The sequence below is a fragment of the Triturus cristatus genome, chromosome 11 (assembly GCF_964204655.1).
Source record: "Triturus cristatus chromosome 11, aTriCri1.1, whole genome shotgun sequence".
Lineage (NCBI taxonomy): Eukaryota > Metazoa > Chordata > Amphibia > Caudata > Salamandridae > Triturus > Triturus cristatus.
This window is the reverse complement of record NC_140594.1, coordinates 1,142,631,588-1,142,653,761: the sequence shown is the minus strand read 5'-3', so window position 1 is coordinate 1,142,653,761 and position 22,174 is coordinate 1,142,631,588. Positions and strand designations below refer to the sequence as shown.

General features: G+C 45.7%; 8 non-coding genes across 8 annotated transcripts; all 8 read left to right on the top strand.

Annotated features, from left to right (window-relative positions):
- Positions 1 to 24: 24 nt before the first annotated feature.
- On the top strand, positions 25 to 96 carry TRNAG-UCC (transfer RNA glycine (anticodon UCC)). The gene has a single exon. It is a non-coding gene; the product is annotated as a tRNA-Gly (tRNA).
- A 1,521-nt stretch (positions 97 to 1,617) lies between these two features.
- Positions 1,618 to 1,689, top strand: TRNAG-UCC (transfer RNA glycine (anticodon UCC)). Its single transcript has one exon. It is a non-coding gene; the product is annotated as a tRNA-Gly (tRNA).
- A 1,504-nt stretch (positions 1,690 to 3,193) lies between these two features.
- On the top strand, positions 3,194 to 3,265 carry TRNAG-UCC (transfer RNA glycine (anticodon UCC)). Its single transcript has one exon. It is a non-coding gene; the product is annotated as a tRNA-Gly (tRNA).
- Positions 3,266 to 4,786: 1,521 nt separating this feature from the next.
- Positions 4,787 to 4,858, top strand: TRNAG-UCC (transfer RNA glycine (anticodon UCC)). Its single transcript has one exon. It is a non-coding gene; the product is annotated as a tRNA-Gly (tRNA).
- Positions 4,859 to 6,362: 1,504 nt separating this feature from the next.
- On the top strand, positions 6,363 to 6,434 carry TRNAG-UCC (transfer RNA glycine (anticodon UCC)). The gene has a single exon. It is a non-coding gene; the product is annotated as a tRNA-Gly (tRNA).
- A 1,521-nt stretch (positions 6,435 to 7,955) lies between these two features.
- TRNAG-UCC (transfer RNA glycine (anticodon UCC)) lies at positions 7,956 to 8,027 on the top strand. The gene has a single exon. It is a non-coding gene; the product is annotated as a tRNA-Gly (tRNA).
- A 4,662-nt stretch (positions 8,028 to 12,689) lies between these two features.
- TRNAG-UCC (transfer RNA glycine (anticodon UCC)) lies at positions 12,690 to 12,761 on the top strand. Its single transcript has one exon. It is a non-coding gene; the product is annotated as a tRNA-Gly (tRNA).
- Positions 12,762 to 14,282: 1,521 nt separating this feature from the next.
- On the top strand, positions 14,283 to 14,354 carry TRNAG-UCC (transfer RNA glycine (anticodon UCC)). Its single transcript has one exon. It is a non-coding gene; the product is annotated as a tRNA-Gly (tRNA).
- Positions 14,355 to 22,174: the final 7,820 nt, after the last annotated feature.

The window sequence follows — 22,174 nt, the reverse complement described above, 5'->3', positions numbered from 1 at the left end:
AACCTAGAGGACACACATCAGAGGGCGTTGGTGGTATAGTGGTGAGCATAGCTGCCTTCCAAGCAGTTGACCCGGGTTTGATTCCCGGCCAACGCAGTGCAAATATTTATATATTCTCCAAGCAGGATATATTTTAATGCAACATGTCACAAAACTGAAATATCAGAAACAGAATAATCAGCCGTTATATAAAAAAATAAACAAACACGTAGGTAGACATCTCGATCGCCTCATCTGCTACATTCATTGTCCCAATATATGCTATTTTCCATAAAGCACTCACCACTCACATGTGCTGATAATAAATATTTTGCTGGGGGCAGGCAATGAAAGGGCTGAGCCCCGACCAGACATTATAACCCCAGCAACCCTATTTTAAAAAGCATTTCTAGGCGATATCTAGCCTCTGAAAATAATAGGCAAGATCCACCGATAAATCTGGCAAAAGTCCCCAAGATTTTGTGCATACTTGTGCTCTCACCTGAATGCAGCGCCACCTTGTAACCATCGGATGTAACTGCGGCTCAGAAAAATGTTTTATCAGAGGGCAAGTTGAGAGGACTCCAAGTGGCAGATTTCCACGGAAAGAGCCTCTCGCTGCAGCAGGAAGGTTGGATACTTCAAATTGGCATAGTTTCCTGTCCAGCGTCCTCTGACGTCCCGAACGCTCCCAAACACTCAAAAGCCTCACACCGGGCAAGCCCTCACCGGGTAGATCTCTGGCTCCCAGGTAAAGCCAAATCCTGAGTATGCTAGTGCTAGGATCACAGAGAAAGGACAGGGACAGAGAGCTGCTGTCTTGGTAAAGGCCTGAAACGGCTAATTCCTAAGAGGATCCGCACTTTCAGTTATGACTGACTGTGAGTGGGGAAGATGAAGATTTTCTGTACCCAGCATACCTTGCGATGTGCTTAGGCAAATGAGGAGAGAGCCCCACCAATCCCTTGCCACTCCGCTGAAAGCTCCTCCTCTGCATAAAGAGAGCACTTTCACAAGGGAGCAGAGTGGCGCAGCGGAAGCGTGCTGGGCCCATAACCCAGAGGTCGATGGATCGAAACCATCCTCTGCTAATATTGCTTGATTTTTCTTCCTAGGACTAATCTGTCATTTCCACCCTGCCAGCAAGGAAAAGCGCAGGCTTGTGCTAGCTATGTGAGAAAAGACTTCTCAACTATCTGTCTCTGCTGTAAATCAAGAGAGTGATCGTCAAAGGATCAACCCTATACTTTGAAAGTAAAGATACCCAATTAGAAGCATAAATGACAGGTGGGACCTTCACACGTTTTTCGGGGCATGCTTTGAATTTCATTCTTCCCTTTTTGTTCTGCTTTTATCAATCTCCTATGCATTTCATGGAATTTACTCCCTTTCTCTTCGCTGCTTTGCTTCCGATGCTGCCCATATGCTCATTTCCACTATTTGTACTGCTGCTTTCCATTTCTTCTCTTCTGCACAGCTTTGTCCTTGGTTTCAATCCCCAGTTCTTTACCCTCTGCAAGACAATTTCTACTGCTTTTCATGTTGGTATCCACACCAAATGCACCATTGGAACCGGTGCAAGATTGCCACTGCACTCGGCGTTGTAACATCTGGAAGCTAGAGGACACACATCAGAAGGCGTTGGTGGTATAGTGGTGAGCATAGCTGCCTTCCAAGCAGTTGACCCGGGTTCGATTCCCGGCCAACGCAGTGCAAATATTTATATATTCTCCAAGCAGGATATATTTTAATGCAACATGTCACAAAACTGAAATATCAGAATAATCAGCCGTTATATAAAAAAATAAACAAACACGTAAGTAGACATCTCGATCGCCTCATCTGCTACATTCATTGTCCCAATATATGCTATTTTCCATAAAGCACTCACCACTCACATGTGCTGATAATAAATATTTTGCTGGGGGCAGGCAATGAAAGGGCTGAGCCCCGACCAGACATTATAACCCCAGCAACCCTATTTTAAAAAGCATTTCTAGGCGATATCTAGCCTCTGAAAATAATAGGCAAGATCCACCGATAAATCTGGCAAAAGTCCCCAAGATTTTGTGCATACTTGTGCTCTCACCTGAATGCAGCGCCACCTTGTAACCATCGGATGTAACTGCGGCTCAGAAAAATGTTTTATCAGAGGGCAAGTTGAGAGGACTCCAAGTGGCAGATTTCAACGGAAAGAGCCTCTCGCTGCAGCAGGAAGGTTGGATACTTCAAATTGGCATAGTTTCCTGTCCAGCGTCCTCTCACGTCCCGAACGCTCCCAAACACTCAAAAGCCTCGCCCTCACCGGGTAGATCTCTGGCTCCCAGGTAAAGCCAAATCCTGAGTATGCTAGTGCTAGGATCACAGAGAAAGGACAGGGACAGAGAGCTGCTCTCTTGGTAAAGGCCTGAAACGGCTAATTCCTAAGAGGGTCTGCACTTTCAGTTATGACTGACTGTGAGTGGGGAAGATGAAGATTTTCTGTACCCAGCATACCTTGCGATTTGCTTAGGCAAATGAGGAGAGAGCCCCACCAATCCCTTGCCACTCCGCTGAAAGCTCCTCCTCTGCATAAAGAGAGCACTTTCACAAGGGAGCAGAGTGGCGCAGCGGAAGCGTGCTGGGCCCATAACCCAGAGGTCGATGGATCGAAACCATCCTCTGCTAATATTGCTTGATTTTTCTTCCTAGGACTAATCTGTCATTTCCACCCTGCCAGCAAGGAAAAGCGCAGGCTTGTGCTAGCTATGTGAGAAAAGACTTCTCAACTATCTGTCTCTGCTGTAAATCAAGAGAGTGATCGTCAAAGGATCAACCCTACACTTTGAAAGTAAAGATACCCAATTAGAAGCATAAATGACAGGTGGGACCTTCACACGTTTTTCGGGGCATGCTTTGAATTTCATTCTTCCCTTTTTGTTCTGCTTTTATCAATCTCCTATGCATTTCATGGAATTTACTCCCTTTCTCTTCGCTGCTTTGCTTCCGATGCTGCCCATATGCTCATTTCCACTATTTGTACTGCTGCTTTCCATTTCTTCTCTTCTGCACAGCTTTGTCCTTGGTTTCAATCCCCAGTTCTTTACCCTCTGAAAGACAATTTCTACTGCTTTTCATGTTGGTATCCACACCAAATGCACCATTGGAACCGGTGCAAGATTGCCACTGCACTCGGCGTTGTAACATCTGGAACCTAGAGGACACACATCAGAGGGCGTTGGTGGTATAGTGGTGAGCATAGCTGCCTTCCAAGCAGTTGACCCGGGTTCGATTCCCGGCCAACGCAGTGCAAATATTTATATATTCTCCAAGCAGGATATATTTTAATGCAACATGTCACAAAACTGAAATATCAGAAACAGAATAATCAGCCGTTATTTAAAAAAATAAACAAACACGTAGGTAGACATCTCGATCGCCTCATCTGCTACATTCATTGTCCCAATATATGCTATTTTCCATAAAGCACTCACCACTCACATGTGCTGATAATAAATATTTTGCTGGGGGCAGGCAATGAAAGGGCTGAGCCCCGACCAGACATTATAACCCCAGCAACCCTATTTTAAAAAGCATTTCTAGGCGATATCTAGCCTCTGAAAATAATAGGCAAGATCCACCGATAAATCTGGCAAAAGTCCCCAAGATTTTGTGCATACTTGTGCTCTCACCTGAATGCAGCGCCACCTTGTAACCATCGGATGTAACTGCGGCTCAGAAAAATGTTTTATCAGAGGGCAAGTTGAGAGGACTCCAAGTGGCAGATTTCCACGGAAAGAGCCTCTCGCTGCAGCAGGAAGGTTGGGTACTTCAAATTGGCATAGTTTCCTGTCCAGCGTCCTCTCACGTCCCGAACGCTCCCAAACACTCAAAAGCCTCACACCGGGCAAGCCCTCACCGGGTAGATCTCTGGCTCCCAGGTAAAGCCAAATCCTGAGTATGCTAGTGCTAGGATCACAGAGAAAGGACAGGGACAGAGAGCTGCTGTCTTGGTAAAGGCCTGAAACGGCTAATTCCTAAGAGGGTCTGCACTTTCAGTTATGACTGACTGTGAGTGGGGAAGATGAAGATTTTCTGTACCCAGCATACCTTGCGATGTGCTTAGGCAAATGAGGAGAGAGCCCCACCAATCCCTTGCCACTCCGCTGAAAGCTCCTCCTCTGCATAAAGAGAGCACTTTCACAAGGGAGCAGAGTGGCGCAGCGGAAGCGTGCTGGGCCCATAACCCAGAGGTCGATGGATCGAAACTATCCTCTGCTAATATTGCTTGTTTTTTCTTCCTAGGACTAATCTGTCATTTCCACCCTGCCAGCAAGGAAAAGTGCAGGCTTGTGCTAGCTATGTGAGAAAAGACTTCTCAACTATCTGTCTCTGCTGTAAATCAAGAGAGTGATCGTCAAAGGATCAACCCTAAACTTTGAAAGTAAAGATACCCAATTAGAAGCATAAATGACAGGTGGGACCTTCACACGTTTTTCGGGGCATGCTTTGAATTTCATTCTTCCCTTTTTGTTCTGCTTTTATCAATCTCCTATGCATTTCATGGAATTTACTCCCTTTCTCTTCGCTGCTTTGCTTCCGATGCTGCCCATATGCTCATTTCCACTATTTGTACTGCTGCTTTCCATTTCTTCTCTTCTGCACAGCTTTGTCCTTGGTTTCAATCCCCAGTTCTTTACCCTCTGCAAGACAATTTCTACTGCTTTTCATGTTGGTATCCACACCAAATGCACCATTGGAACCGGTGCAAGATTGCCACTGCACTCGGCGTTGTAACATCTGGAAGCTAGAGGACACACATCAGAAGGCGTTGGTGGTATAGTGGTGAACATAGCTGCCTTCCAAGCAGTTGACCCGGGTTCGATTCCCGGCCAACGCAGTGCAAATATTTATATATTCTCCAAGCAGGATATATTTTAATGCAACATGTCACAAAACTGAAATATCAGAATAATCAGCCGTTATATAAAAAAATAAACAAACACGTATGTAGACATCTCGATCGCCTCATCTGCTACATTCATTGTCCCAATATATGCTATTTTCCATAAAGCACTCACCACTCACATGTGCTGATAATAAATATTTTGCTGGGGGCAGGCAATGAAAGGGCTGAGCCCCGACCAGACATTATAACCCCAGCAACCCTATTTTAAAAAGCATTTTTAGGCGATATCTAGCCTCTGAAAATAATAGGCAAGATCCACCGATAAATCTGGCAAAAGTCCCCAAGATTTTGTGCATACTTGTGCTCTCACCTGAATGCAGCGCCACCTTGTAACCATCGGATGTAACTGCGGCTCAGAAAAATGTTTTATCAGAGGGCAAGTTGAGAGGACTCCAAGTGGCAGATTTCAACGGAAAGAGCCTCTCGCTGCAGCAGGAAGGTTGGATACTTCAAATTGGCATAGTTTCCTGTCCAGCGTCCTCTCACGTCCCGAACGCTCCCAAACACTCAAAAGCCTCGCCCTCACCGGGTAGATCTCTGGCTCCCAGGTAAAGCCAAATCCTGAGTATGCTAGTGCTAGGATCACAGAGAAAGGACAGGGACAGAGAGCTGCTGTCTTGGTAAAGGCCTGAAACGGCTAATTCCTAAGAGGGTCTGCACTTTCAGTTATGACTGACTGTGAGTGGGGAAGATGAAGATTTTCTGTACCCAGCATACCTTGCGATGTGCTTAGGCAAATGAGGAGAGAGCCCCACCAATCCCTTGCCACTCCGCTGAAAGCTCCTCCTCTGCATAAAGAGAGCACTTTCACAAGGGAGCAGAGTGGCGCAGCGGAAGCGTGCTGGGCCCATAACCCAGAGGTCGATGGATCGAAACCATCCTCTGCTAATATTGCTTGATTTTTCTTCCTAGGACTAATCTGTCATTTCCACCCTGCCAGCAAGGAAAAGCGCAGGCTTGTGCTAGCTATGTGAGAAAAGACTTCTCAACTATCTGTCTCTGCTGTAAATCAAGAGAGTGATCGTCAAAGGATCAACCCTACACTTTGAAAGTAAAGATACCCAATTAGAAGCATAAATGACAGGTGGGACCTTCACACGTTTTTCGGGGCATGCTTTGAATTTCATTCTTCCCTTTTTGTTCTGCTTTTATCAATCTCCTATGCATTTCATGGAATTTACTCCCTTTCTCTTCGCTGCTTTGCTTCCGATGCTGCCCATATGCTCATTTCCACTATTTGTACTGCTGCTTTCCATTTCTTCTCTTCTGCACAGCTTTGTCCTTGGTTTCAATCCCCAGTTCTTTACCCTCTGCAAGACAATTTCTACTGCTTTTCATGTTGGTATCCACACCAAATGCACCATTGGAACCGGTGCAAGATTGCCACTGCACTCGGCGTTGTAACATCTGGAACCTAGAGGACACATATCAGAGGGTGTTGGTGGTATAGTGGTGAGCATAGCTGCCTTCCAAGCAGTTGACCCGGGTTCGATTCCCGGCCAACGCAGTGCAAATATTTATATATTCTCCAAGCAGGATATATTTTAATGCAACATGTCGCAAAACTGAAATATCAGAAACAGAATAATCAGCCGTTATATAAAAAAATAAACAAACACGTAGGTAGACATCTCGATCGCCTCATCTGCTACATTCATTGTCCCAATATATGCTATTTTCCATAAAGCACTCACCACTCACATGTGCTGATAATAAATATTTTGCTGGGGGCAGGCAATGAAAGGGCTGAGCCCCGACCAGACATTATAACCCCAGCAACCCTATTTTAAAAAGCATTTCTAGGCGATATCTAGCCTCTGAAAATAATAGGCAAGATCCACCGATAAATCTGGCAAAAGTCCCCAAGATTTTGTGCATACTTGTGCTCTCACCTGAATGCAGCGCCACCTTGTAACCATCGGATGTAACTGCGGCTCAGAAAAATGTTTTATCAGAGGGCAAGTTGAGAGGACTCCAAGTGGCAGATTTCCACGGAAAGAGCCTCTCGCTGCAGCAGGAAGGTTGGATACTTCAAATTGGCATAGTTTCCTGTCCAGCGTCCTCTGACGTCCCAAACGCTCCCAAACACTCAAAAGCCTCACACCGGGCAAGCCCTCACCGGGTAGATCTCTGGCTCCCAGGTAAAGCCAAATCCTGAGTATGCTAGTGCTAGGATCACAGAGAAAGGACAGGGACAGAGAGCTGCTGTCTTGGTAAAGGCCTGAAACGGCTAATTCCTAAGAGGATCCGCACTTTCAGTTATGACTGACTGTGAGTGGGGAAGATGAAGATTTTCTGTACCCAGCATACCTTGCGATGTGCTTAGGCAAATGAGGAGAGAGCCCCACCAATCCCTTGCCACTCCGCTGAAAGCTCCTCCTCTGCATAAAGAGAGCACTTTCACAAGGGAGCAGAGTGGCGCAGCGGAAGCGTGCTGGGCCCATAACCCAGAGGTCGATGGATCGAAACCATCCTCTGCTAATATTGCTTGATTTTTCTTCCTAGGACTAATCTGTAATTTCCACCCTGCCAGCAAGGAAAAGCGCAGGCTTGTGCTAGCTATGTGAGAAAAGACTTCTCAACTATCTGTCTCTGCTGTAAATCAAGAGAGTGATCGTCAAAGGATCAACCCTATACTTTGAAAGTAAAGATACCCAATTAGAAGCATAAATGACAGGTGGGACCTTCACACGTTTTTCGGGGCATGCTTTGAATTTCATTCTTCCCTTTTTGTTCTGCTTTTATCAATCTCCTATGCATTTCATGGAATTTACTCCCTTTCTCTTCGCTGCTTTGCTTCCGATGCTGCCCATATGCTCTTTTCCACTATTTGTACTGCTGCTTTCCATTTCTTCTCTTCTGCACAGCTTTGTCCTTGGTTTCAATCCCCAGTTCTTTACCCTCTGCAAGACAATTTCTACTGCTTTTCATGTTGGTATCCACACCAAATGCACCATTGGAACCGGTGCAAGATTGCCACTGCACTCGGCGTTGTAACATCTGGAAGCTAGAGGACACACATCAGAAGGCGTTGGTGGTATAGTGGTGAGCATAGCTGCCTTCCAAGCAGTTGACCCGGGTTCGATTCCCGGCCAACGCAGTGCAAATATTTATATATTCTCCAAGCAGGATATATTTTAATGCAACATGTCACAAAACTGAAATATCAGAATAATCAGCCGTTATATAAAAAAATAAACAAACACGTAGGTAGACATCTCGATCGCCTCATCTGCTACATTCATTGTCCCAATATATGCTATTTTCCATAAAGCACTCACCACTCACATGTGCTGATAATAAATATTTTGCTGGGGGCAGGCAATGAAAGGGCTGAGCCCCGACCAGACATTATAACCCCAGCAACCCTATTTTAAAAAGCATTTCTAGGCGATATCTAGCCTCTGAAAATAATAGGCAAGATCCACCGATAAATCTGGCAAAAGTCCCCAAGATTTTGTGCATACTTGTGCTCTCACCTGAATGCAGCGCCACCTTGTAACCATCGGATGTAACTGCGGCTCAGAAAAATGTTTTATCAGAGGGCAAGTTGAGAGGACTCCAAGTGGCAGATTTCAACGGAAAGAGCCTCTCGCTGCAGCAGGAAGGTTGGATACTTCAAATTGGCATAGTTTCCTGTCCAGCGTCCTCTCACGTCCCGAACGCTCCCAAACACTCAAAAGCCTCGCCCTCACCGGGTAGATCTCTGGCTCCCAGGTAAAGCCAAATCCTGAGTATGCTAGTGCTAGGATCACAGAGAAAGGACAGGGACAGAGAGCTGCTGTCTTGGTAAAGGCCTGAAACGGCTAATTCCTAAGAGGGTCTGCACTTTCAGTTATGACTGACTGTGAGTGGGGAAGATGAAGATTTTCTGTACCCAGCATACCTTGCGATGTGCTTAGGCAAATGAGGAGAGAGCCCCACCAATCCCTTGCCACTCCGCTGAAAGCTCCTCCTCTGCATAAAGAGAGCACTTTCACAAGGGAGCAGAGTGGCGCAGCGGAAGCGTGCTGGGCCCATAACCCAGAGGTCGATGGATCGAAACCATCCTCTGCTAATATTGCTTGATTTTTCTTCCTAGGACTAATCTGTCATTTCCACCCTGCCAGCAAGGAAAAGCGCAGGCTTGTGCTAGCTATGCGAGAAAAGACTTCTCAACTATCTGTCTCTGCTGTAATTCAAGAGAGTGATCGTCAAAGGATCAACCCTATACTTTGAAAGTAAAGATACCCAATTAGAAGCATAAATGACAGGTGGGACCTTCACACGTTTTTCGGGGCATGCTTTGAATTTCATTCTTCCCTTTTTGTTCTGCTTTTATCAATCTCCTATGCATTTCATGGAATTTACTCCCTTTCTCTTCGCTGCTTTGCTTCCGATGCTGCCCATATGCTCATTTCCACTATTTGTACTGCTGCTTTCCATTTCTTCTCTTCTGCACAGCTTTGTCCTTGGTTTCAATCCCCAGTTCTTTACCCTCTGCAAGACAATTTCTACTGCTTTTCATGTTGGTATCCACACCAAATGCACCATTGGAACCGGTGCAAGATTGCCACTGCACTCGGCGTTGTAACATCTGGAACCTAGAGGACACACATCAGAGGGCGTTGGTGGTATAGTGGTGAGCATAGCTGCCTTCCAAGCAGTTGACCTGGGTTTGATTCCCGGCCAACGCAGTGCAAATATTTATATATTCTCCAAGCAGGATATATTTTAATGCAACATGTCACAAAACTGAAATATCAGAATAATCAGCCGTTATATAAAAAAATAAACAAACACGTAGGTAGACATCTCGATCGCCTCTTCTGCTACATTCATTGTCCCAATATATGCTATTTTTTATAAAGCACTCACCACTCACATGTGCTGATAATAAATATTTTGCTGGGGGCAGGCAATGAAAGGGCTGAGCCCCGACCAGACATTATAACCCCAGCATCCCTATTTTAAAAAGCATTTCTAGGCGATATCTAGCCTCTGAAAATAATAGGCAAGATCCACCGATAAATCTGGCAAAAGTCCCCAAGATTTTGTGCATACTTGTGCTCTCACCTGAATGCAGCGCCACCTTGTAACCATCAGATGTAACTGCGGCTCAGAAAAATGTTTTATCAGAGGGCAAGTTGAGAGGACTCCAAGTGGCAGATTTCCACGGAAAGAGCCTCTCACTGCAGCAGGAAGGTTGGATACTTCAAATTGGCATAGTTTCCTGTCCAGCGTCCTCTCACGTCCCGAACGCTCCCAAACGCTCAAAAGCCTCACCCTCACCGGGTAGATCTCTGGCTCCCAGGTAAAGCCAAATCCTGAGTATGCTAGTGCTAGGATCACAGAGAAAGGACAGGGACAGAGAGCTGCTGTCTTGGTAAAGGCCTGAAACGGCTAATTCCTAAGAGGGTCTGCACTTTCAGTTATGACTGACTGTGAGTGGGGAAGATGAAGATTTTCTGTACCCAGCATACCTTGCGATGTGCTTAGGCAAATGAGGAGAGAGCCCCACCAATCCCTTGCCACTCCGCTGAAAGCTCCTCCTCTGCATAAAGAGAACACTTTCACAAGGGAGCAGAGTGGCGCAGCGGAAGCGTGCTGGGCCCATAACCCAGAGGTCGATGGATCGAAACCATCCTCTGCTAATATTGCTTGATTTTTCTTCCTAGGACTAATCTGTCATTTCCACCCTGCCAGCAAGGAAAAGCGCAGGCTTGTGCTAGCTATGTGAGAAAAGACTTCTCAACTATCTGTCTCTGCTGTAAATCAAGAGAGTGATCGTCAAAGGATCAACCCTACACTTTGAAAGTAAAGATACCCAATTAGAAGCATAAATGACAGGTGGGACCTTCACACGTTTTTCGGGGCATGCTTTGAATTTCATTCTTCCCTTTTTGTTCTGCTTTTATCAATCTCCTATGCATTTCATGGAATTTACTCCCTTTCTCTTCGCTGCTTTGCTTCCGATGCTGCCCATATGCTCATTTCCACTATTTGTACTGCTGCTTTCCATTTCTTCTCTTCTGCACAGCTTTGTCCTTGGTTTCAATCCCCAGTTCTTTACCCTCTGCAAGACAATTTCTACTGCTTTTCATGTTGGTATCCACACCAAATGCACCATTGGAACCGGTGCAAGATTGCCACTGCACTCGGCGTTGTAACATCTGGAACCTAGAGAACACACATCAGAGGGTGTTGGTGGTATAGTGGTGAGCATAGCTGCCTTCCAAGCAGTTGACCCGGGTTCGATTCCCAGCCAACGCAGTGCAAATATTTATATATTCTCCAAGCAGGATATATTTTAATGCAACATGTCACAAAACTGAAATATCAGAAACAGAATAATCAGCCGTTATATAAAAAAATAAACAAACACGTAGGTAGACATCTCGATCGCCTCATCTGCTACATTCATTGTCCCAATATATGCTATTTTCCATAAAGCACTCACCACTCACATGTGCTGATAATAAATATTTTGCTGGGGGCAGGCAATGAAAGGGCTGAGCCCCGACCAGACATTATAACCCCAGCAACCCTATTTTAAAAAGCATTTCTAGGCGATATCTAGCCTCTGAAAATAATAGGCAAGATCCACCGATAAATCTGGCAAAAGTCCCCAAGATTTTGTGCATACTTGTGCTCTCACCTGAATGCAGCGCCACCTTGTAACCATCGGATGTAACTGCGGCTCAGAAAAATGTTTTATCAGAGGGCAAGTTGAGAGGACTCCAAGTGGCAGATTTCCACGGAAAGAGCCTCTCGCTGCAGCAGGAAGGTTGGATACTTCAAATTGGCATAGTTTCCTGTCCAGCGTCCTCTCACGTCCCGAACGCTCCCAAACACTCAAAAGCCTCGCCCTCACCGGGTAGATCTCTGGCTCCCAGGTAAAGCCAAATCCTGAGTATGCTAGTGCTAGGATCACAGAGAAAGGACAGGGACAGAGAGCTGCTGTCTTGGTAAAGGCCTGAAACGGCTAATTCCTAAGAGGGTCTGCACTTTCAGTTATGACTGACTGTGAGTGGGGAAGATGAAGATTTTCTGTACCCAGCATACCTTGCGATGTGCTTAGGCAAATGAGGAGAGAGCCCCACCAATCCCTTGCCACTCCGCTGAAAGCTCCTCCTCTGCATAAAGAGAGCACTTTCACAAGGGAGCAGAGTGGCGCAGCGGAAGCGTGCTGGGCCCATAACCCAGAGGTCGATGGATCGAAACCATCCTCTGCTAATATTGCTTGATTTTTCTTCCTAGGACTAATCTGTCATTTCCACCCTGCCAGCAAGGAAAAGCGCAGGCTTGTGCTAGCTATGTGAGAAAAGACTTCTCAACTATCTGTCTCTGCTGTAAATCAAGAGAGTGATCGTCAAAGGATCAACCCTATACTTTGAAAGTAAAGATACCCAATTAGAAGCATAAATGACAGGTGGGACCTTCACACGTTTTTCGGGGCATGCTTTGAATTTCATTCTTCCCTTTTTGTTCTGCTTTTATCAATCTCCTATGCATTTCATGGAATTTACTCCCTTTCTCTTCGCTGCTTTGCTTCCGATGCTGCCCATATGCTCATTTCCACTATTTGTACTGCTGCTTTCCATTTCTTCTCTTCTGCACAGCTTTGTCCTTGGTTTCAATCCCCAGTTCTTTACCCTCTGCAAGACAATTTCTACTGCTTTTCATGTTGGTATCCACACCAAATGCACCATTGGAACCGGTGCAAGATTGCCACTGCACTCGGCGTTGTAACATCTGGAACCTAGAGGACACACATCAGAGGGCGTTGGTGGTATAGTGGTGAGCATAGCTGCCTTCCAAGCAGTTGACCCGGGTTCGATTCCCGGCCAACGCAGTGCAAATATTTATATATTCTCCAAGCAGGATATATTTTAATGCAACATGTCACAAAACTGAAATATCAGAAACAGAATAATCAGCCGTTATATAAAAAAATAAACAAACACGTAGGTAGACATCTCGATCGCCTCATCTGCTACATTCATTGTCCCAATATATGCTATTTTCCATAAAGCACTCACCACTCACATGTGCTGATAATAAATATTTTGCTGGGGGCAGGCAATGAAAGGGCTGAGCCCCGACCAGACATTATAACCCCAGCAACCCTATTTTAAAAAGCATTTCTAGGCGATATCTAGCCTCTGAAAATAATAGGCAAGATCCACCGATAAATCTGGCAAAAGTCCCCAAGATTTTGTGCATACTTGTGCTCTCACCTGAATGCAGCGCCACCTTGTAACCATCGGATGTAACTGCGGCTCAGAAAAATGTTTTATCAGAGGGCAAGCTGAGAGGACTCCAAGTGGCAGATTTCCACGGAAAGAGCCTCTCGCTGCAGCAGGAAGGTTGGATACTTCAAATTGGCATAGTTTCCTGTCCAGCGTCCTCTGACGTCCCGAACGCTCCCAAACACTCAAAAGCCTCACACCGGGCAAGCCCTCACCGGGTAGATCTCTGGCTCCCAGGTAAAGCCAAATCCTGAGTATGCTAGTGCTAGGATCACAGAGAAAGGACAGGGACAGAGAGCTGCTGTCTTGGTAAAGGCCTGAAACGGCTAATTCCTAAGAGGATCCGCACTTTCAGTTATGACTGACTGTGAGTGGGGAAGATGAAGATTTTCTGTACCCAGCATACCTTGCGATGTGCTTAGGCAAATGAGGAGAGAGCCCCACCAATCCCTTGCCACTCCGCTGAAAGCTCCTCCTCTGCATAAAGAGAGCACTTTCACAAGGGAGCAGAGTGGCGCAGCGGAAGCGTGCTGGGCCCATAACCCAGAGGTCGATGGATCGAAAACATCCTCTGCTAATATTGCTTGATTTTTCTTCCTAGGACTAATCTGTCATTTCCACCCTGCCAGCAAGGAAAAGCGCAGGCTTGTGCTAGCTATGTGAGAAAAGACTTCTCAACTATCTGTCTCTGCTGTAAATCAAGAGAGTGATCGTCAAAGGATCAACCCTATACTTTGAAAGTAAAGATACCCAATTAGAAGCATAAATGACAGGTGGGACCTTCACACGTTTTTCGGGGCATGCTTTGAATTTCATTCTTCCCTTTTTGTTCTGCTTTTATCAATCTCCTATGCATTTCATGGAATTTACTCCCTTTCTCTTCGCTGCTTTGCTTCCGATGCTGCCCATATGCTCATTTCCACTATTTGTACTGCTGCTTTCCATTTCTTCTCTTCTGCACAGCTTTGTCCTTGGTTTCAATCCCCAGTTCTTTACCCTCTGCAAGACAATTTCTACTGCTTTTCATGTTGGTATCCACACCAAATGCACCATTGGAACCGGTGCAAGATTGCCACTGCACTCGGCGTTGTAACATCTGGAAGCTAGAGGACACACATCAGTAGGCGTTGGTGGTATAGTGGTGAACATAGCTGCCTTCCAAGCAGTTGACCCGGGTTCGATTCCCGGCCAACGCAGTGAAAATATTTATATATTCTCCAAGCAGGATATATTTTAATGCAACATGTCACAAAACTGAAATATCAGAATAATCAGCCGTTATATAAAAAAATAAACAAACACGTAGGTAGACATCTCGATCGCCTCATCTGCTACATTCATTGTCCCAATATATGCTATTTTCCATAAAGCACTCACCACTCACATGTGCTGATAATAAATATTTTGCTGGGGGCAGGCAATGAAAGGGCTGAGCCCCGACCAGACATTATAACCCCAGCAACCCTATTTTAAAAAGCATTTCTAGGCGATATCTAGCCTCTGAAAATAATAGGCAAGATCCACCGATAAATCTGGCAAAAGTCCCCAAGATTTTGTGCATACTTGTGCTCTCACCTGAATGCAGCGCCACCTTGTAACCATCGGATGTAACTGCGGCTCAGAAAAATGTTTTATCAGAGGGCAAGTTGAGAGGACTCCAAGTGGCAGATTTCAACGGAGAGAGCCTCTCGCTGCAGCAGGAAGGTTGGATACTTCAAATTGGCATAGTTTCCTGTCCAGCGTCCTCTCACGTCCCGAACGCTCCCAAACACTCAAAAGCCTCGCCCTCACCGGGTAGATCTCTGGCTCCCAGGTAAAGCCAAATCCTGAGTATGCTAGTGCTAGGATCACAGAGAAAGGACAGGGACAGAGAGCTGCTGTCTTGGTAAAGGCCTGAAACGGCTAATTCCTAAGAGGGTCTGCACTTTCAGTTATGACTGACTGTGAGTGGGGAAGATGAAGATTTTCTGTACCCAGCATACCTTGCGATGTGCTTAGGCAAATGAGGAGAGAGCCCCACCAATCCCTTGCCACTCCGCTGAAAGCTCCTCCTCTGCATAAAGAGAGCACTTTCACAAGGGAGCAGAGTGGCGCAGCGGAAGCGTGCTGGGCCCATAACCCAGAGGTCGATGGATCGAAACCATCCTCTGCTAATATTGCTTGATTTTTCTTCCTAGGACTAATCTGTCATTTCCACCCTGCCAGCAAGGAAAAGCGCAGGCTTGTGCTAGCTATGCGAGAAAAGACTTCTCAACTATCTGTCTCTGCTGTAATTCAAGAGAGTGATCGTCAAAGGATCAACCCTATACTTTGAAAGTAAAGATACCCAATTAGAAGCATAAATGACAGGTGGGACCTTCACACGTTTTTCGGGGCATGCTTTGAATTTCATTCTTCCCTTTTTGTTCTGCTTTTATCAATCTCCTATGCATTTCATGGAATTTACTCCCTTTCTCTTCGCTGCTTTGCTTCCGATGCTGCCCATATGCTCATTTCCACTATTTGTACTGCTGCTTTCCATTTCTTCTCTTCTGCACAGCTTTGTCCTTGGTTTCAATCCGCAGTTCTTTACCCTCTGCAAGACAATTTCTACTGCTTTTCATGTTGGTATCCACACCAAATGCACCATTGGAACCGGTGCAAGATTGCCACTGCACTCGGCGTTGTAACATCTGGAACCTAGAGGACACACATCAGAGGGCGTTGGTGGAATAGTGGTGAGCATAGCTGCCTTCCAAGCAGTTGACCCGGGTTTGATTCCCGGCCAACGCAGTGCAAATATTTATATATTCTCCAAGCAGGATATATTTTAATGCAACATGTCACAAAACTGAAATATCAGAATAATCAGCCGTTATATAAAAAAATAAACAAACACGTAGGTAGACATCTCGATCGCCTCTTCTGCTACATTCATTGTCCCAATATATGCTATTTTCCATAAAGCACTCACCACTCACATGTGCTGATAATAAATATTTTGCTGGGGGCAGGCAATGAAAGGGCTGAGCCCCGACCAGACATTATAACCCCAGCATCCCTATTTTAAAAAGCATTTCTAGGCGATATCTAGCCTCTGAAAATAATAGGCAAGATCCACCGATAAATCTGGCAAAAGTCCCCAAGATTTTGTGCATACTTGTGCTCTCACCTGAATGCAGCGCCACCTTGTAACCATCGGATGTAACTGCGGCTCAGAAAAATGTTTTATCAGAGGGCAAGTTGAGAGGACTCCAATTGGCAGATTTCCACGGAAAGAGCCTCTCACTGCAGCAGGAAGGTTGGATACTTCAAATTGGCATAGTTTCCTGTCCAGCGTCCTCTCACGTCCCGAACGCTCCCAAACGCTCAAAAGCCTCGCCCTCACCGGGTAGATCTCTGGCTCCCAGGTAAAGCCAAATCCTGAGTATGCTAGTGCTAGGATCACAGAGAAAGGACAGGGACAGAGAGCTGTTGTCTTGGTAAAGGCCTGAAACGGCTAATTCCTAAGAGGGTCTGCACTTTCAGTTATGACTGACTGTGAGTGGGGAAGATGAAGATTTTCTGTACCCAGCATACCTTGCGATGTGCTTAGGCAAATGAGGAGAGAGCCCCACCAATCCCTTGCCACTCCGCTGAAAGCTCCTCCTCTGCATAAAGAGAACACTTTCACAAGGGAGCAGAGTGGCGCAGCGGAAGCGTGCTGGGCCCATAACCCAGAGGTCGATGGATCGTAACCATCCTCTGCTAATATTGCTTGATTTTTCTTCCTAGGACTAATCTGTCATTTCCACCCTGCCAGCAAGGAAAAGCGCAGGCTTGTGCTAGCTATGTGAGAAAAGACTTCTCAACTATCTGTCTCTGCTGTAAATCAAGAGAGTGATCGTCAAAGCATCAACCCTATACTTTGAAAGTAAAGATACCCAATTAGAAGCATAAATGACAGGTGGGACCTTCACACGTTTTTCGGGGCATGCTTTGAATTTCATTCTTCCCTTTTTGTTCTGCTTTTATCAATCTCCTATGCATTTCATGGAATTTACTCCCTTTCTCTTCGCTGCTTTGCTTCCGATGCTGCCCATATGCTCATTTCCACTATTTGTACTGCTGCTTTCCATTTCTTCTCTTCTGCACAGCTTTGTCCTTGGTTTCAATCCCCAGTTCTTTACCCTCTGCAAGACAATTTCTACTGCTTTTCATGTTGGTATCCACACCAAATGCACCATTGGAACCGGTGCAAGATTGCCACTGCACTCGGCGTTGTAACATCTGGAAGCTAGAGGACACACATCAGAAGGCGTTGGTGGTATAGTGGTGAGCATAGCTGCCTTCCAAGCAATTGACCCGGGTTCGATTCCCGGCCAACGCAGTGCAAATATTTATATATTCTCCAAGCAGGATATATTTTAATGCAACATGTCACAAAACTGAAATATCAGAATAATCAGCCGTTATATAAAAAAATAAACAAACACGTAGGTAGACATCTCGATCGCCTCATCTGCTACATTCATTGTCCCAATATATGCTATTTTCCATAAAGCACTCACCACTCACATGTGCTGATAATAAATATTTTGCTGGGGGCAGGCAATGAAAGGGCTGAGCCCCGACCAGACATTATAACCCCAGCAACCCTATTTTAAAAAGCATTTCTAGGCGATATCTAGCCTCTGAAAATAATAGGCAAGATCCACCGATAAATCTGGCAAAAGTCCCCAAGATTTTGTGCATACTTGTGCTCTCACCTGAATGCAGCGCCACCTTGTAACCATCGGATGTAACTGCGGCTCAGAAAAATGTTTTATCAGAGGGCAAGTTGAGAGGACTCCAAGTGGCAGATTTCAACGGAAAGAGCCTCTCGCTGCAGCAGGAAGGTTGGATACTTCAAATTGGCATAGTTTCCTGTCCAGCGTCCTCTCACGTCCCGAACGCTCCCAAACACTCAAAAGCCTCGCCCTCACCGGGTAGATCTCTGGCTCCCAGGTAAAGCCAAATCCTGAGTATGCTAGTGCTAGGATCACAGAGAAAGGACAGGGACAGAGAGCTGCTGTCTTGGTAAAGGCCTGAAACGGCTAATTCCTAAGAGGGTCTGCACTTTCAGTTATGACTGACTGTGAGTGGGGAAGATGAAGATTTTCTGTACCCAGCATACCTTGCGATGTGCTTAGGCAAATGAGGAGAGAGCCCCACCAATCCCTTGCCACTCCGCTGAAAGCTCCTCCTCTGCATAAAGAGAGCACTTTCACAAGGGAGCAGAGTGGCGCAGCGGAAGCGTGCTGGGCCCATAACCCAGAGGTCGATGGATCGAAACCATCCTCTGCTAATATTGCTTGATTTTTCTTCCTAGGACTAATCTGTCATTTCCACCCTGCCAGCAAGGAAAAGCGCAGGCTTGTGCTAGCTATGCGAGAAAAGACTTCTCAACTATCTGTCTCTGCTGTAATTCAAGAGAGTGATCGTCAAAGGATCAACACTATACTTTGAAAGTAAAGATACCCAATTAGAAGCATAAATGACAGGTGGGACCTTCACACGTTTTTCGGGGCATGCTTTGAATTTCATTCTTCCCTTTTTGTTCTGCTTTTATCAATCTCCTATGCATTTCATGGAATTTACTCCCTTTCTCTTCGCTGCTTTGCTTCCGATGCTGCCCATATGCTCATTTCCACTATTTGTACTGCTGCTTTCCATTTCTTCTCTTCTGCACAGCTTTGTCCTTGGTTTCAATCCCCAGTTCTTTACCCTCTGCAAGACAATTTCTACTGCTTTTCATGTTGGTATCCACACCAAATGCACCATTGGAACCGGTGCAAGATTGCCACTGCACTCGGCGTTGTAACATCTGGAACCTAGAGGACACACATCAGAGGGCGTTGGTGGTATAGTGGTGAGCATAGCTGCCTTCCAAGCAGTTGACCTGGGTTTGATTCCCGGCCAACGCAGTGCAAATATTTATATATTCTCCAAGCAGGATATATTTTAATGCAACATGTCACAAAACTGAAATATCAGAATAATCAGCCGTTATATAAAAAAATAAACAAACACGTAGGTAGACATCTCGATCGCCTCTTCTGCTACATTCATTGTCCCAATATATGCTATTTTCCATAAAGCACTCACCACTCACATGTGCTGATAATAAATATTTTGCTGGGGGCAGGCAATGAAAGGGCTGAGCCCCGACCAGACATTATAACCCCAGCATCCCTATTTTAAAAAGCATTTCTAGGCGATATCTAGCCTCTGAAAATAATAGGCAAGATCCACCGATAAATCTGGCAAAAGTCCCCAAGATTTTGTGCATACTTGTGCTCTCACCTGAATGCAGCGCCACCTTGTAACCATCGGATGTAACTGCGGCTCAGAAAAATGTTTTATCAGAGGGCAAGTTGAGAGGACTCCAAGTGGCAGATTTCCACGGAAAGAGCCTCTCACTGCAGCAGGAAGGTTGGATACTTCAAATTGGCATAGTTTCCTGTCCAGCGTCCTCTCACGTCCCGAACGCTCCCAAACGCTCAAAAGCCTCACCCTCACCCTCACCGGGTAGATCTCTGGCTCCCAGGTAAAGCCAAATCCTGAGTATGCTAGTGCTAGGATCACAGAGAAAGGACAGGGACAGAGAGCTGCTGTCTTGGTAAAGGCCTGAAACGGCTAATTCCTAAGAGGGTCTGCACTTTCAGTTATGACTGACTGTGAGTGGGGAAGATGAAGATTTTCTGTACCCAGCATACCTTGCGATGTGCTTAGGCAAATGAGGAGAGAGCCCCACCAATCCCTTGCCACTCCGCTGAAAGCTCCTCCTCTGCATAAAGAGAACACTTTCACAAGGGAGCAGAGTGGCGCAGCGGAAGCGTGCTGGGCCCATAACCCAGAGGTCGATGGATCGAAACCATCCTCTGCTAATATTGCTTGATTTTTCTTCCTAGGACTAATCTGTCATTTCCACCCTGCCAGCAAGGAAAAGCGCAGGCTTGTGCTAGCTATGTGAGAAAAGACTTCTCAACTATCTGTCTCTGCTGTAAATCAAGAGAGTGATCGTCAAAGGATCAACCCTACACTTTGAAAGTAAAGATACCCAATTAGAAGCATAAATGACAGGTGGGACCTTCACACGTTTTTCGGGGCATGCTTTGAATTTCATTCTTCCCTTTTTGTTCTGCTTTTATCAATCTCCTATGCATTTCATGGAATTTACTCCCTTTCTCTTCGCTGCTTTGCTTCCGATGCTGCCCATATGCTCATTTCCACTATTTGTACTGCTGCTTTCCATTTCTTCTCTTCTGCACAGCTTTGTCCTTGGTTTCAATCCCCAGTTCTTTACCCTCTGCAAGACAATTTCTACTGCTTTTCATGTTGGTATCCACACCAAATGCACCATTGGAACCGGTGCAAGATTGCCACTGCACTCGGCGTTGTAACATCTGGAACCTAGAGAACACACATCAGAGGGTGTTGGTGGTATAGTGGTGAGCATAGCTGCCTTCCAAGCAGTTGACCCGGGTTCGATTCCCAGCCAACGCAGTGCAAATATTGATATATTCTCCAAGCAGGATATATTTTAATGCAACATGTCACAAAACTGAAATATCAGAAACAGAATAATCAGCCGTTATATAAAAAAATAAACAAACACGTAGGTAGACATCTCGATCGCCTCATCTGCTACATTCATTGTCCCAATATATGCTATTTTCCATAAAGCACTCACCACTCACATGTGCTGATAATAAATATTTTGCTGGGGGCAGGCAATGAAAGGGCTGAGCCCCGACCAGACATTATAACCCCAGCAACCCTATTTTAAAAAGCATTTCTAGGCGATATCTAGCCTCTGAAAATAATAGGCAAGATCCACCGATAAATCTGGCAAAAGTCCCCAAGATTTTGTGCATACTTGTGCTCTCACCTGAATGCAGCGCCACCTTGTAACCATCGGATGTAACTGCGGCTCAGAAAAATGTTTTATCAGAGGGCAAGTTGAGAGGACTCCAAGTGGCAGATTTCCACGGAAAGAGCCTCTCGCTGCAGCAGGAAGGTTGGATACTTCAAATTGGCATAGTTTCCTGTCCAGCGTCCTCTCACGTCCCGAACGCTCCCAAACACTCAAAAGCCTCGCCCTCACCGGGTAGATCTCTGGCTCCCAGGTAAAGCCAAATCCTGAGTATGCTAGTGCTAGGATCACAGAGAAAGGACAGGGACAGAGAGCTGCTGTCTTGGTAAAGGCCTGAAACGGCTAATTCCTAAGAGGGTCTGCACTTTCAGTTATGACTGACTGTGAGTGGGGAAGATGAAGATTTTCTGTACCCAGCATACCTTGCGATGTGCTTAGGCAAATGAGGAGAGAGCCCCACCAATCCCTTGCCACTCCGCTGAAAGCTCCTCCTCTGCATAAAGAGAGCACTTTCACAAGGGAGCAGAGTGGCGCAGCGGAAGCGTGCTGGGCCCATAACCCAGAGGTCGATGGATCGAAACCATCCTCTGCTAATATTGCTTGATTTTTCTTCCTAGGACTAATCTGTCATTTCCACCCTGCCAGCAAGGAAAAGCGCAGGCTTGTGCTAGCTATGTGAGAAAAGACTTCTCAACTATCTGTCTCTGCTGTAAATCAAGAGAGTGATCGTCAAAGGATCAACCCTATACTTTGAAAGTAAAGATACCCAATTAGAAGCATAAATGACAGGTGGGACCTTCACACGTTTTTCGGGGCATGCTTTGAATTTCATTCTTCCCTTTTTGTTCTGCTTTTATCAATCTCCTATGCATTTCATGGAATTTACTCCCTTTCTCTTCGCTGCTTTGCTTCCGATGCTGCCCATATGCTCATTTCCACTATTTGTACTGCTGCTTTCCATTTCTTCTCTTCTGCACAGCTTTGTCCTTGGTTTCAATCCCCAGTTCTTTACCCTCTGCAAGACAATTTCTACTGCTTTTCATGTTGGTATCCACACCAAATGCACCATTGGAACCGGTGCAAGATTGCCACTGCACTCGGCGTTGTAACATCTGGAACCTAGAGGACACACATCAGAGG